The 12,006-nt window shown below is 38.8% G+C and overlaps 1 protein-coding gene across 1 annotated transcript in view; it reads right to left on the bottom strand.

The window, feature by feature from the left end:
- POU6F2 (POU class 6 homeobox 2) overlaps positions 1-12,006 on the bottom strand; it is a gene marked incomplete at both ends in the record, with an annotated part of 307,735 nt that overhangs the window by 178,058 nt on the left and 117,671 nt on the right. The window lies entirely within an intron of this gene.

The following is a 12,006-nucleotide window of genomic DNA, read 5'->3' as shown; positions in this document are numbered from 1 at the left end:
TGTCAGTTACTGAGGCAGCGAAGGCTGTATTATATGCAATAAAAAGGCATTATAAAAACTGAAAACAGGTATGCACCCAAATGACAGCTTGTTTTATAAATTGCATGTGGGGGGCGAGCAAAATTCTCTAAACCCAAGGATTTCCAGCATTTATTGAGATGATCCATATCCAACAATTGAACTATATGCTGGGCACTAATGACTCTCTGAGCACAGAACACAGTCCAGCCCTACCGGATTTCACGGAAGTCTCAAAACAGGTTTGAAAAGGAGAAAGAAAAACATCCTATCCATTGGAAGAAAGTACCAAGATGTTTTCAAAACTATGTCCCAACCCTCCATTTCCTCTGGGTGAAGGACTCGCATTGATTCACAAACTTTTTCAGGCATGATGAGGCCCACATTTATCTTTGAAGCTGAAAGAATGACAACAAGTATCAAAAGTAGCTGCAAGAGCACTGTGGTCTCTTAAAAAGAAAATCCTGGCAACAGCATCAGGTTTCCCGGCTGGTACAAAAGCTTCTGTTCTGCTATTTTTTCTGATACGCAGCTAAAATACTGCTCTAAGTAAGCCTTAAGGAGATGCTCTTCTCCAGCGTTTGTCCCATGGATAGCTAGTGCAAGACAATTCAAAACCGGTTTATTGGCACAGCCTGGTGCAGCAAAGAAAAAGGAAATGATTCTGTCATACTTATAAATTTTAAAGAGGGTATTATCAGCTCATTTAAAACAAATTCTTCTATATATTCTCCAAGGGGACAGAGTTATAAATAATGGAAATGTGGGGGAAAAAAATACTTCAGCACATTAAGGTACAAATAAAATTGACTGCTACGTATTATTCAATTGACTTCTATCTCTACAGCAAGGTGTCAATCAAAACAGCATTTTAGAATAGGATTAAACAATAAAAGTGCAGAGTTATTATGCAGAAATCTGAAAACCTGATTAATTTGTAATATTTTTGTGTGGTCTCAAAAAGTCAGAAATGGATGTTGCTTTGGGAATACTTACAAATGGTCTATTGAAATATCTGATTTGGAACTAATAAAAACATGTAGACTTGCTGACATTTTATAAAGTGAGTTCTATAAAAATATGTTTGGCATTTTAATGACCACTTTCATTTCATAATGAGAATAGGTGACCTACTATAATCAGTGAGGACTCCAACAATTGCTTAATAACACACAAAAAGAGACCCAGTCACTAAATTTTTTATGTGCAATTTACTCATCCAAGTTACTTGAAAAAAAGAAATGTAACTAGATATGCGAGATTCAGTGAAAACTCTTTCTTTCAAATGCATTACAATCATAGCACTGCTGCCATCCCTAAGACCAAAGATACATTTTCTTCAGTAGGGGTTCCTCCTACACAAAACAAAGTGCTATGTTACTAAACACAATTTTACCTTTGGTAATTTCCACATACTGTTACAGTGGGTTTTTTTTAATCTCCTAATCACCGCTGTACGTATAAAGTTATATTAGATCAAAGGCTCAATATCACCGAACATATCAGTCCCCATCAAGATCAAATCTTATAAATCAATTTTGTTTATGCAATTTTAAGGGCTTAGAATTTTGTCTTTGTGTGTGATTTAATTAATATTAAAACAAGCTCCTGAAAATCTGACATTAAATTGTCCTATGAACGTCTTGGGAGAAGAACAAAACTGGAGTAAAATATTGACTAGAATTATGTTTTATTGCAACTACAATAGCTTGAGCTCCCAGAAAATAAATAAGAAGTTCTGAATAAATATGCCTATGCTTTCCACGGTGCAACTATCCTAAGAACCACTGTCTTCTGTTATCTGTACCCTAAGGATTTTGCAACATTTCGTCTCACAAGCTGTATGTAGTACAAGGGGGTTATACAGGACCATAAAGCAAAAATTAAATACACTGATTTCCTTTTGCATTGCACTGATTGGAATCACTTAGGATTGCATTCCTTTCATACGGTCACTCATTGCAGATGATGTATCTTTTTATTTCAGTGCTCAAATGCTCTGCCTTCTGCTTCTAGCTCCATTTCCATTTGATGCAGGCATCTCAACAAAGCAGCACACACATGTGCATGAATGCGGTCTTACATAGCACCCTATATGAAATTATGCCCACTCAGTTCTCAGACCAAAATTCTCACATTCCCTCTCGTGCTCCTTCTAATCTACCTGCTGTACAGCCACTCATGAGTCGAGATTTTTTTCAAAATGCACAGGAAAATCTGCCTGCTGGGCTGGCAGTAAATACAGCAAAGCGAGGATTTGGGGGTTAAGTTCTGTTGCATCACACAGGGTGACAGCATTTGTTCCTTACTGTACACAATCTTCAGCCAGACGCATAGGTCAAAGCTCCTCGAAAGGCAAAGCAGAGCACAAAACACGGGCAGAAGGCTACTTTTCCTTTTCTGCTGTATAATGTTGACCGTGTGGATTCCCTGATTTCAGGGGATCTGAGGAGTCGGGAGAGCTCTGTGTCACAGCTACTATTTCTGATTTACAGTCTCATTGCTACTAACTTGTAAAAATACCTTCATTAAAACCATTGCCCTAAACCGGCAGTGCACAATCCCCTGCATTGTTTTCCCCATCTGTTTTACCACCTCTATTTAGGAGTTCATTAGTTCCAGATGCTGGAATGACCTCTGTAGGTAAATTATTCCCCTGTCCAAATTCCAGTTGTCACTAATAAAAATGGCCTGTGAACACTTGTCCAGATCCTGGCCATCACCTCCTGTTAGGTTTTTCTCCAACGCTGCTCAGCTTTCTACCAGCAAGGGGCACAGTGGCGAGGAACCAGGACTCACAGCATTCCCTATGGAGCTGGGCAGCTACCAGCAGCATCTTCTCTCTTCACTATGACTCTACTCTCAATGACACCTCCAATTGCTGCTGCTCATGGGGCAGCGAGCAGGCAGCAACAGGGCACCTACTCTGGACAGAGAAGGAACTCTCCATCACACTGTCTGCCCAAGCAGGTTGCTGAGACTTCTCTCCTTTATAAGCGACTGCTGCCATCGCAGCCTAAGTCAATGAGTTTGCTCAGTAGTACTGTATGAACAGACAGGAGTGCCACTGCCATGGTATGGCCATGACTGTGGACAAGGCTTTAATATTTAATAAGCAGTATTCATCATATGTGATTCATCATAAATTAATTATAAATTATATAATACATACACTCACCTCTCATCCCACCAAGGGGCTGGGAGGGCATGACACAATAAAAAATTGAAGCACACTGTAAACATTGTAAAATAACCCTCTTAAAATAAAATATTATTTAAAATAAAGCTAAGTAAAACAAAGGCAACCTTCTTCTCCCCTTATCAAAAAGCAGGGCGGGGGGAATTCCCCAAACCAAGTGAAAAACCTTGTTGAACAATACCTGATTTGAAAACAAGAAAACCACAAGAGAAACACTGGAAGGAAAAAAAAAATCCACATCACAAGGCCTCTGAGCCACATACAAAATTATTATATAACTATAAATGCACTAGTTATAAACAGGCTTTCCACAGTTTACTTCCTTTTTGTTTCTTACACACCTTCAGAAACACAACAGATAATTCAGTTCTAAATGCCTTTATCTCCCAGTGCCCCACAAAGGATGGAACGCTCTAATCCCCACTTTGCAAATGAGCAACTCATGGACAGAAGGACTCGGATCCGGACTCTCAAGCCAGCAAGATGTATGCAGCTAGATCTCCCCAGCTGGAGTGACGCTGTTCAGGAAAGCACGAGTCAAAACACAAAAGGGCTCTGTGACTCCTTGGCTGCTCCAGGGCTGCCAGCAGCTCTGTGCTCCCCAGCACCCACACTCAGATGCACCACCCGTCCCAGCGGCCCTTGTCTCACACCGGCTCGGACGCCTGCGGGGAACCTGCAGCTGACTGGCACGTGTGTCTACACCGAAGCAGGTTACGGGATATAGGATGGAGTGCATTAAACACGTACATCCAGCCCTGTCCTGGATGTCCCAGCTCATCTGCAGATGTGTGCTTGTGGCTGCTCTGAGGCGTGCGGCACACGGGGGTCTCCTCTCCAACTCTGCACTAAAACTCACTCAAAGCCATGCTCAAACCAAAGCACAGGACTGGCCTCAGCAGATGATCTGGACATAAATAAGTCCCTCATGGTCTTCAAGAATTAATTCTGTGTCTCTCACATCTGTATCAGAACCCAGGAGTTGCTGGCCTGCCTCCCTTTACTACTCAATGCTTTTGAAAAACAAGCAGGATCGAATTTAATAATACTACATATTCAGTAATCAAAAGAATACATAAATCCTTCCAAGATGCTCATTTAAGCAAATATTTTAAATGAGTCAACATTAATAAAAGAATACAGCATTTCAAGCAACGTATTAAAATCCTTAGATACAGTTCCACAATGTGACATTTAATTACTTGTATTTATCTCTCAGTAACTGTAACAATAAGAAATCAAGAGTAGACATTTTTTCTTACTCATTGAGCGAACTCACATTAAAGATACAGCTTTAAGAATGGAATCATCAAAGTGAAAATACTGCCTGTGAGAAAAAAAGTGTCTTACATTTTTTAAACTAATAAGCTCACAGTCTAAGCATATAATATAGCTGCATTTAGATCATAAGCCATATTACCAGAAGAAAAAAGATAACATTTTTAAATAAAGTAAATAGACCAACTGACAATATTCAAATTATTGGGTATGGTGTGTGAAAGTCCATCATCTCTAATTAAAGTAACTCAGCTCTTCATTAAATGAACCCTTAATTGTCAGCAATTATACCAGGAGCAATCTTGCTGAACAAAATTTAATAGCTGAAAGAAAAAGATGCAGCTGATAATGAAAAAAATGTTACATACCCTCCAAACAATCCTCAGTCTGCCATGATAAACCATATTGTTGTTCTTAATTTCACTACTTTGATTTTCCTGCTGCCTCAGATGTTGGACATGAGGTAGGAAAGCTTTCCAAATCATCTAATTTTAAAACCTTAGTAATCAGATTGTTACACAGAATTTCACAAACATATCTAAATTTTACAATACTTGCAGGAGAGAAAATTGAGATTTTATGCTGAATCCATTTTACATCAGTATTATCCTACAGTTATCAGAGGGGATATTCCTGTTAGCTCAGCAAAGAAAATCAGGCTCAGAAACTAAATAAGAATAATGAATCACCCACTGAAAGGTATGAATTTAAGCTTGGACTTCTCATATTTAATTTAAGTAGTCAGATAGTTGTCTTCTTCCAGTCCATTACCAAGATGTGGCATACAATTCACTTATCTGGATTGTATAAAACTTCTCTAAGTATCAGGTTACACCACAGATCGTTAAGCAATTCATCTTTTCCTGTTGACCTCTACTTCAGATTCTAAGCTTTTATTTTGAGGTGATTTCAGCCTCACAAAGAAATCCAAGCATGCAGAGATCTGGGTGCATGCAGAATTACCACCAGTACCTGTTCACTCTGAAACCTAACAATGTTGCAATGTCAGTATCATTACTTTACTGTTCGATAATTTTAGCACAACATACAAGTACCATGCTTATCTTCCACAGCATCAGATTGTCTCAGCTTACAGAACTCTCACTCCTAATTTTCCCCTACAAAAACCTTCTAGTTTACCTTTGAAAATGTTTGTGGTGTGATAAGGAAATGCCATATTGATCTACCATATTGACATATATGTCAATGCAATATCCTGTACAGAAAAGCTAAAATCCTGCATATAAAATAGATTGAATTAGACAGCAGAATGCATATAGCAGATTTGCTTTACTGACTGTATCATTCAGTACTTAAGTAAAATCCCTCAGTTTTACACTTATCTGAAACTGCCATACAGTTGCTACTGCAAAGCCACCAAAATCACTGCAAAGCTCAAAATCATTCTGCCAGCAGAGCACAAAATCTTGTCTTTCCCTGGTCCCTGGGGATATATTTTCTCCTAAAGGGTCTTCTGCAAGACACATAAGGTAGCCAAAATCACTGTGCTCATTACCCATAAGCACAGAGTCTGGCTTGTATTTACACACCTGCATCTTTCTGCATCAGGACTGATAACATTAGAACTCCAGGACTGTTTACAATGAAAATCAGGTTATTAAAGTGATTCATATTAGAGGACTTCTCCTGGGCAACCAGCAGTTGTATTTACTACCAAACAAAAAAACTACCATACCGAGGCACAAAATTCACAGATAATGCAAAAACCCATCTCCCACAATTGTCTTAAATTTTCTTCTTTCCCATCTTTATTTTTGCTCCTCTTTCATTGTTCTTGTCTTTTCCTCTTTCTCTTTTCCCCAAGTGAGATTTTTTTTCTTACTGGTGCCTATATGAATATTCTTCCACTTCAGATACTTCATGTGAGAAAAGAAGCGTCACTACTGCAGAAAATGTGAAGGGATATAATTGCAAAAGTATGTTCTTTATTCAAAATAGTCTTATTCTACTTTTCTTCACCCCCTAAGTACAGTGCATAAAAATCCCTTGTTAATGGTACATAAATTTTTTATGAATTGGACCCTTCATATTGAGAGTTCTAGTTTCTTTTATACTGTACGCATTAGCACAAATATAATCACATTAAGGTCACAAAGACCCTATCAGCTTTCCCTGAATTCATACAACATTTCATACTCACTGTTTGCTGTTAGTGCCAGTGAATGCAATGATGATAAAGGTTACTTACCAGAAGATGGACAGTGGAATGCATTATTATTTCATGTTGGGCAGCTGATCCCTAGCTAAGAAGGGCAGGAGGCTTCTCTAAATTAAACTTTCCTTTCTTTCCATCCCTGGAAGCTTACTAAATGCCAAAGAGTGAGTACATTAAAGAACATCTATTTTGGGACAACCTCTACAGCTTGCCATCTTTATAGCTAACTAAGATTTCTTTATGATTTTTACAGCGTTTATCTATGCATGCAGAGGACAAGCTTTCCAGAAAAACCCCAACTTCCTGATGCTCACCCTCCCTATCTGATTCCTATACCCTCCCCAAAATAAGTTAGACTATGATGATATCTTATAATCATATACATTGCTGTTTGCCTGGAGAACCTTGCACAATTTATGTATTATGGGCTTGGCTGCTGGCACTTCGGGCTACTGAAAGTCAGGCAAAACATGGACAGCATCTGGTATAGAGTAATTCAGGCTTCTGGGTGGAACAAAGGGGTCGCATGTCTGACATCTTTTGCTCTTTAGAAGTTACATTGATAAACTTATTTACAAAGGATAAGGCACGGGTAGGTGGCTGATACCAGAAATTTAACTCACAGTTTTCAGACCTTCCAAGGACTGGAAAGAAAAAAACATAACATGGAGAGGGGATGAACACAGTGTCCTACCAGTCCTATGAGAGCTTGTTTAGAAATTCAAATCTTCTCCTTTGGTGAGTGGGGAATATCCAGTTAAGGGAGGAAGCATTCAGTTAAACCCAGTAAAAGCACCTGGCACTTAAATCTTCAGCAAAGCCAGCATATAGCAAAATGCACCCCACAATATATGTAAACTCCTACTGGAGCATCCTGATCAGCAAGTGTCGTCAGGCCACAGTGGTTTATCGCTCTTGCTACTGAGTTCACTGTCTGTTTTCAGCCCTGTGGTGTCTTTAACAATTTCACACTCTCTGCTGTGGTCTTTACACAGCCCTGTGGGGCAGCTCCATCAAGTGTCTCATTACAGGTTGTTCAGCTGTTCAGACTTTATTGAGACTCTTGAAAGAGCCATCCCACAGAGCAGCATACTGTAGGAGTCCAGTCGACATCCAGGAGGAAACCTTAGCAGTGGCAGCAACTTTGTATGCAGGAGACAATGCTCCCAGATCAGACTAAATCACAAAACTGGCAAGTCTACATTATAAGCCTATTTAGCTGCACATGTACCTTCAGAAATTCCTAGCTACAAAAATTCAACAGCCCTCCCCCTTCAAAAGCAGCCTGTGCCATTTGATATCTGCAGCAAGTTCTCGTGATGTGGCTCAGCAGGGTGAGCCATTATTTCAAATGAAAGTGTTGGCTGGGAGCTGCAGAAACTCGTGGTATGCATGCGTCCTGATCTTGTAAATCCTAAACGGAATTAACTTCTGTCTCTTTATTATTGCCTGAAATCAATTGTAGTGACTATTTACAAGGAGCTTTTGCTAGGAGTTCCTAAATGCTTTATATTTATCTGTTTTTAAAGAGCATTCAGCCTACCAACCAGGTCTTGCAAGCTATGTCAAGACTGACCGTCACTAAACCAAGTTTAAAACAGCATGGGCTTTTGGGTCCTGCACCACACACAATGTCATTCCCTCCCTCCTCTGTAGACCAAAAGCTAAAAATCTATTTAAAAAAAAAAAAAAAAAAAGCAAACCACACCAAAACAAACCTGAAGAACTAGTAGTCAGCATTATCATCCTGTCTGTCTCGTGAATTTGAGCAGCTATTTTCCAGACAATGATAGCATAGCACTCTTCAGCAACCACTAAGATGGTCTTTCACACATTAAAAATACCCTAAAACAGAACTGCAGGGCAACGACCAAGTGGTTTACCTCCTGTAATATGTTGATCTTGCCTTTATGTGAGTCAGACGCCCACCAGATTTTACATGTATTGGATTAGTTCTTTAGGAAAGGTTAAGAATATACCAGAGGTTGAAGAAGCTTTACACGTAAGAGACATATATCCAGGACAGTCATACTGCACGAAAGATCTCCTGGTTAGCAACGCCTTGTCATGGCAAGACCTCTCTGTAACAACATGCTGTGCAGGAAGGAAAAAAGCAAAAAGAAGCCACACGACTCAGCTTCGCCAAAATACCAAGTGGCAGGCAACTTGCTTCAAAGAGTGAGAGAGGGCACTGTGATTCATCCTAACAGGATTAAATTATACAGAATATACAAACTGTTTCCAATCCATGAAAATGCTTGTGTTCATCTAGATATGTATGCCTCTCTATATATAGATACATTTTTTAAAACAAATTAGTTCCCTACATCCCTTTCATCTTTATATTATTGTTCTGTTTATTTTTTCAGCATTACTGTAATTGAAAAATATCTACTGGTAAAAGATGCTATTAATTTAAGTGCATTCATAGTGTGTTATGTCACTAATAGACTTAGGTAACATTATTCTTTTATCCTTTTTACAAAGCATTATTTTATTGTCCTCTCATTTCTAAGATTTTACTTCCACTTAAAGTCAAGTAGAGTGAGGGCTTTGCAGAATTCTATTATATTATTGTCCTGTCATTATTCTAACTCCATTACACAACAACACAAAACCAGCATCAGCTTCCATTTGTCATATTATTTATTTTGAGGATTATGTCAGATCTCAGACTATGTGTACGTGCCTACTAAACATAATTTGGAGTTGGGCAAAATGTAATCGCTGATTCCTTCTAAAAATGCTTGTAAAGAAAACATTTTTTAATTATTCTGTACTTTTGTAAGAGCTTTGTTATCTGATTTTGACCATTGCAACACTTTAGAAGAATCCAGCTATATTTACAAAGAAAAAAAGCCAATGTCTAGAGATGCAAACAGACAAACAGATTTGAACTTCTTTGTCCATACAGCTGAGCTGAGAGAAGCTGGTCCTGCAGTGGGAGCCGCACAGCTGTGCTCACAAGGTGCTCCGTCCATGCACACTGTGTGCCTTCCCAGCACAGCTGTGTTGCTTCTAGGCAGAAGCCGTCTTGTGTCTGGCCACAGTGGAGCACAGAGGAGCTGGAGCAAAGAAGACCCTGGGCCCACCTTTCCTACAAGTCCGATCTTTTGGCAGACAACAAATGGTTCAGCACATCTGATGTGCTTTATGGAGGTGGATTGCCATGGCCTTCTTAATATCTTCTTTTAAGTGTTCTCAGTTTTGAGGATATGCAAAAGACAGCCTGGGTTGGTTTGAAATAGCCAGTACTTCCACCATCCATCTCTTATGGCTACCATAAAGGAAAGAAGACTCAGGTACTAATCTGGCAAAAGCAAGGTTTAGGCTTAATGCCAAAACATCAAAGAACTCCTATAAGACCTCTACCAGCTCCTTTCATCTCACACACAAAGAGCGTTGTTGGACCCTCAGAGCTCAGAAAGTTCTGGACCAAAGAGGCATGTTGATTAGAGGGGCTGCATCAGCAGGTATTGCCAGCATCCCTATTCCTCCAGTCTCAGACTTGTTCTCATCTGACACTACACTCTCTTCATGGCAAACACATGTATTGGACATGGTGCAGTGTTTGCGCAATTGGGCTCTCCATTCCTCCTCATCGAAGGAATCTGCACTCAGATATCTGGGATAACTTCTTCTTGTCTTTGGGACAAAGCCACTGCATGTCTCTGTTGCATCCTCACATCGGCACAAAAAGCTCGTACTCTCGTCACCTCGCCTCTCTTTAACTCTCTGCACATACTGGCTACTGAAGGACTGCTGAAGGAAGCAAGATTGGCTGACTACTGAGTATATAATCTCAAGCTGGGTTCTGGTCACAATCAGTCAACCCATTAACCATCACTCAGGTTGCTCACTTTGCCATTCTGTAGGGCTTGTTGATTATTCAGATGATAACACACTAAGTAGATTTCACTCAGCAAAAGATGTCTGGGTTCAAACCTTGATCTGGATTGAAAACACACTAAAAAAAAACCCGAGCAAAAGCCCAAAAACAACCTACCATGTTCTCAGTTAAAATAGTATTTAAAGAGCTTCTAGGGAAAATCCAGCCTTTTACCATAATACATACAACAGTTGTACACAGAAAACAGGATGCAATAGGTTTTATTTCAGTCATTGTGAAGCACACCACTTGAGTTAGTGTACATTAACATGTATTATTATAATAGCATTGTTTTTATTTAATGTTATTCTAATGACTTTCCTCCAAAGAGCATTTGTGGACACCACAATTCCCTAAATGGTAACAATGGATAAACATCAGCTTGAGAAATGCAAGTCTATATTATTTATGAAGCTGCAATTCTCCTGTAAATAACCCAGTTGTTAAAATGATATGTATCTGTGTAATTGAGTCTTCTGTATACAAATAAATAAGGCTTTATTGCAATGTCAGAAGTTAACAGACCAGTCAATAAAATCAATAACTCACTTTTTCTTGCTTATATATCTAACTTTTCTCCACCTTTCCTATGTCCTCTGTTTGTTCTGGTTACATATTAACACTCTGAAGGATATATAGCTCTTATGATATTGTTTAGTAAATGGTGGTCTAACGAAAAGACTGAAGAAACACCACCTCAGCAATTTAATATTCTGTCTATTTATTGTGTACTATAAATAAATAAATAAATAAATAAAGGAGAAAGAAACTGTCTTGATCTATACATCAGAGTGCTAGAGGTTTTTAATGTGGATGACTACATGAAGGTCTAAGTAAATTAGGTTCATATTGATACATTTAGCTGAAAGTGCTCCAGGCCTGGATTGCATTATTGTATAACCACTGTCAAAATCACACTGCCAGATTATAACACTGTGCTGCTTATGCCTCTATGGTTAAAGATGTGTCAGCATTTTCATTATGCTACCCATTTCTGAAATATTTATTAGTTGGCTATAACATTTGCTTTGGCCTGAAACTTGATGAACCATAAGCCAGATTCTACAAACCTTTACTAAAGAAAGTTGACCATTTTATTTCAGTGAGTGTGTTTCCATTACTGGGGTCCTGCCAGATTACAATCCAAGGTCAAAGTTTATGAGTGTGGTTGGTTTACTTTCTTAATGAAAAGAGGATTTGTTCCCTTTAAAAATACTCTTTAAGAAAAAAAAAAAAAATATAATATACTGAAGCACTAGAAGATAAGGCTTAATTTTGTGATGTGATTAGGTACCTAACTTGATAATCTCTTGTTTTCAGTATGAAGAAGAAGAAGAAGAAAAATTAACAGCAAAGCTGCTGCAATGTAAAAACTAGCCATGGGGCATATGCACTAAATTTTGTTCCACTAATTACATTTTCTTGTGGGTTTTCATCTGGGATCTA

Source organism: Streptopelia decaocto (genome assembly GCF_964273445.1).
Source record: "Streptopelia decaocto genome assembly, chromosome: 2".
Lineage (NCBI taxonomy): Eukaryota > Metazoa > Chordata > Aves > Columbiformes > Columbidae > Streptopelia > Streptopelia decaocto.
This window is presented reverse-complemented; position numbering and strand designations above follow the sequence as displayed.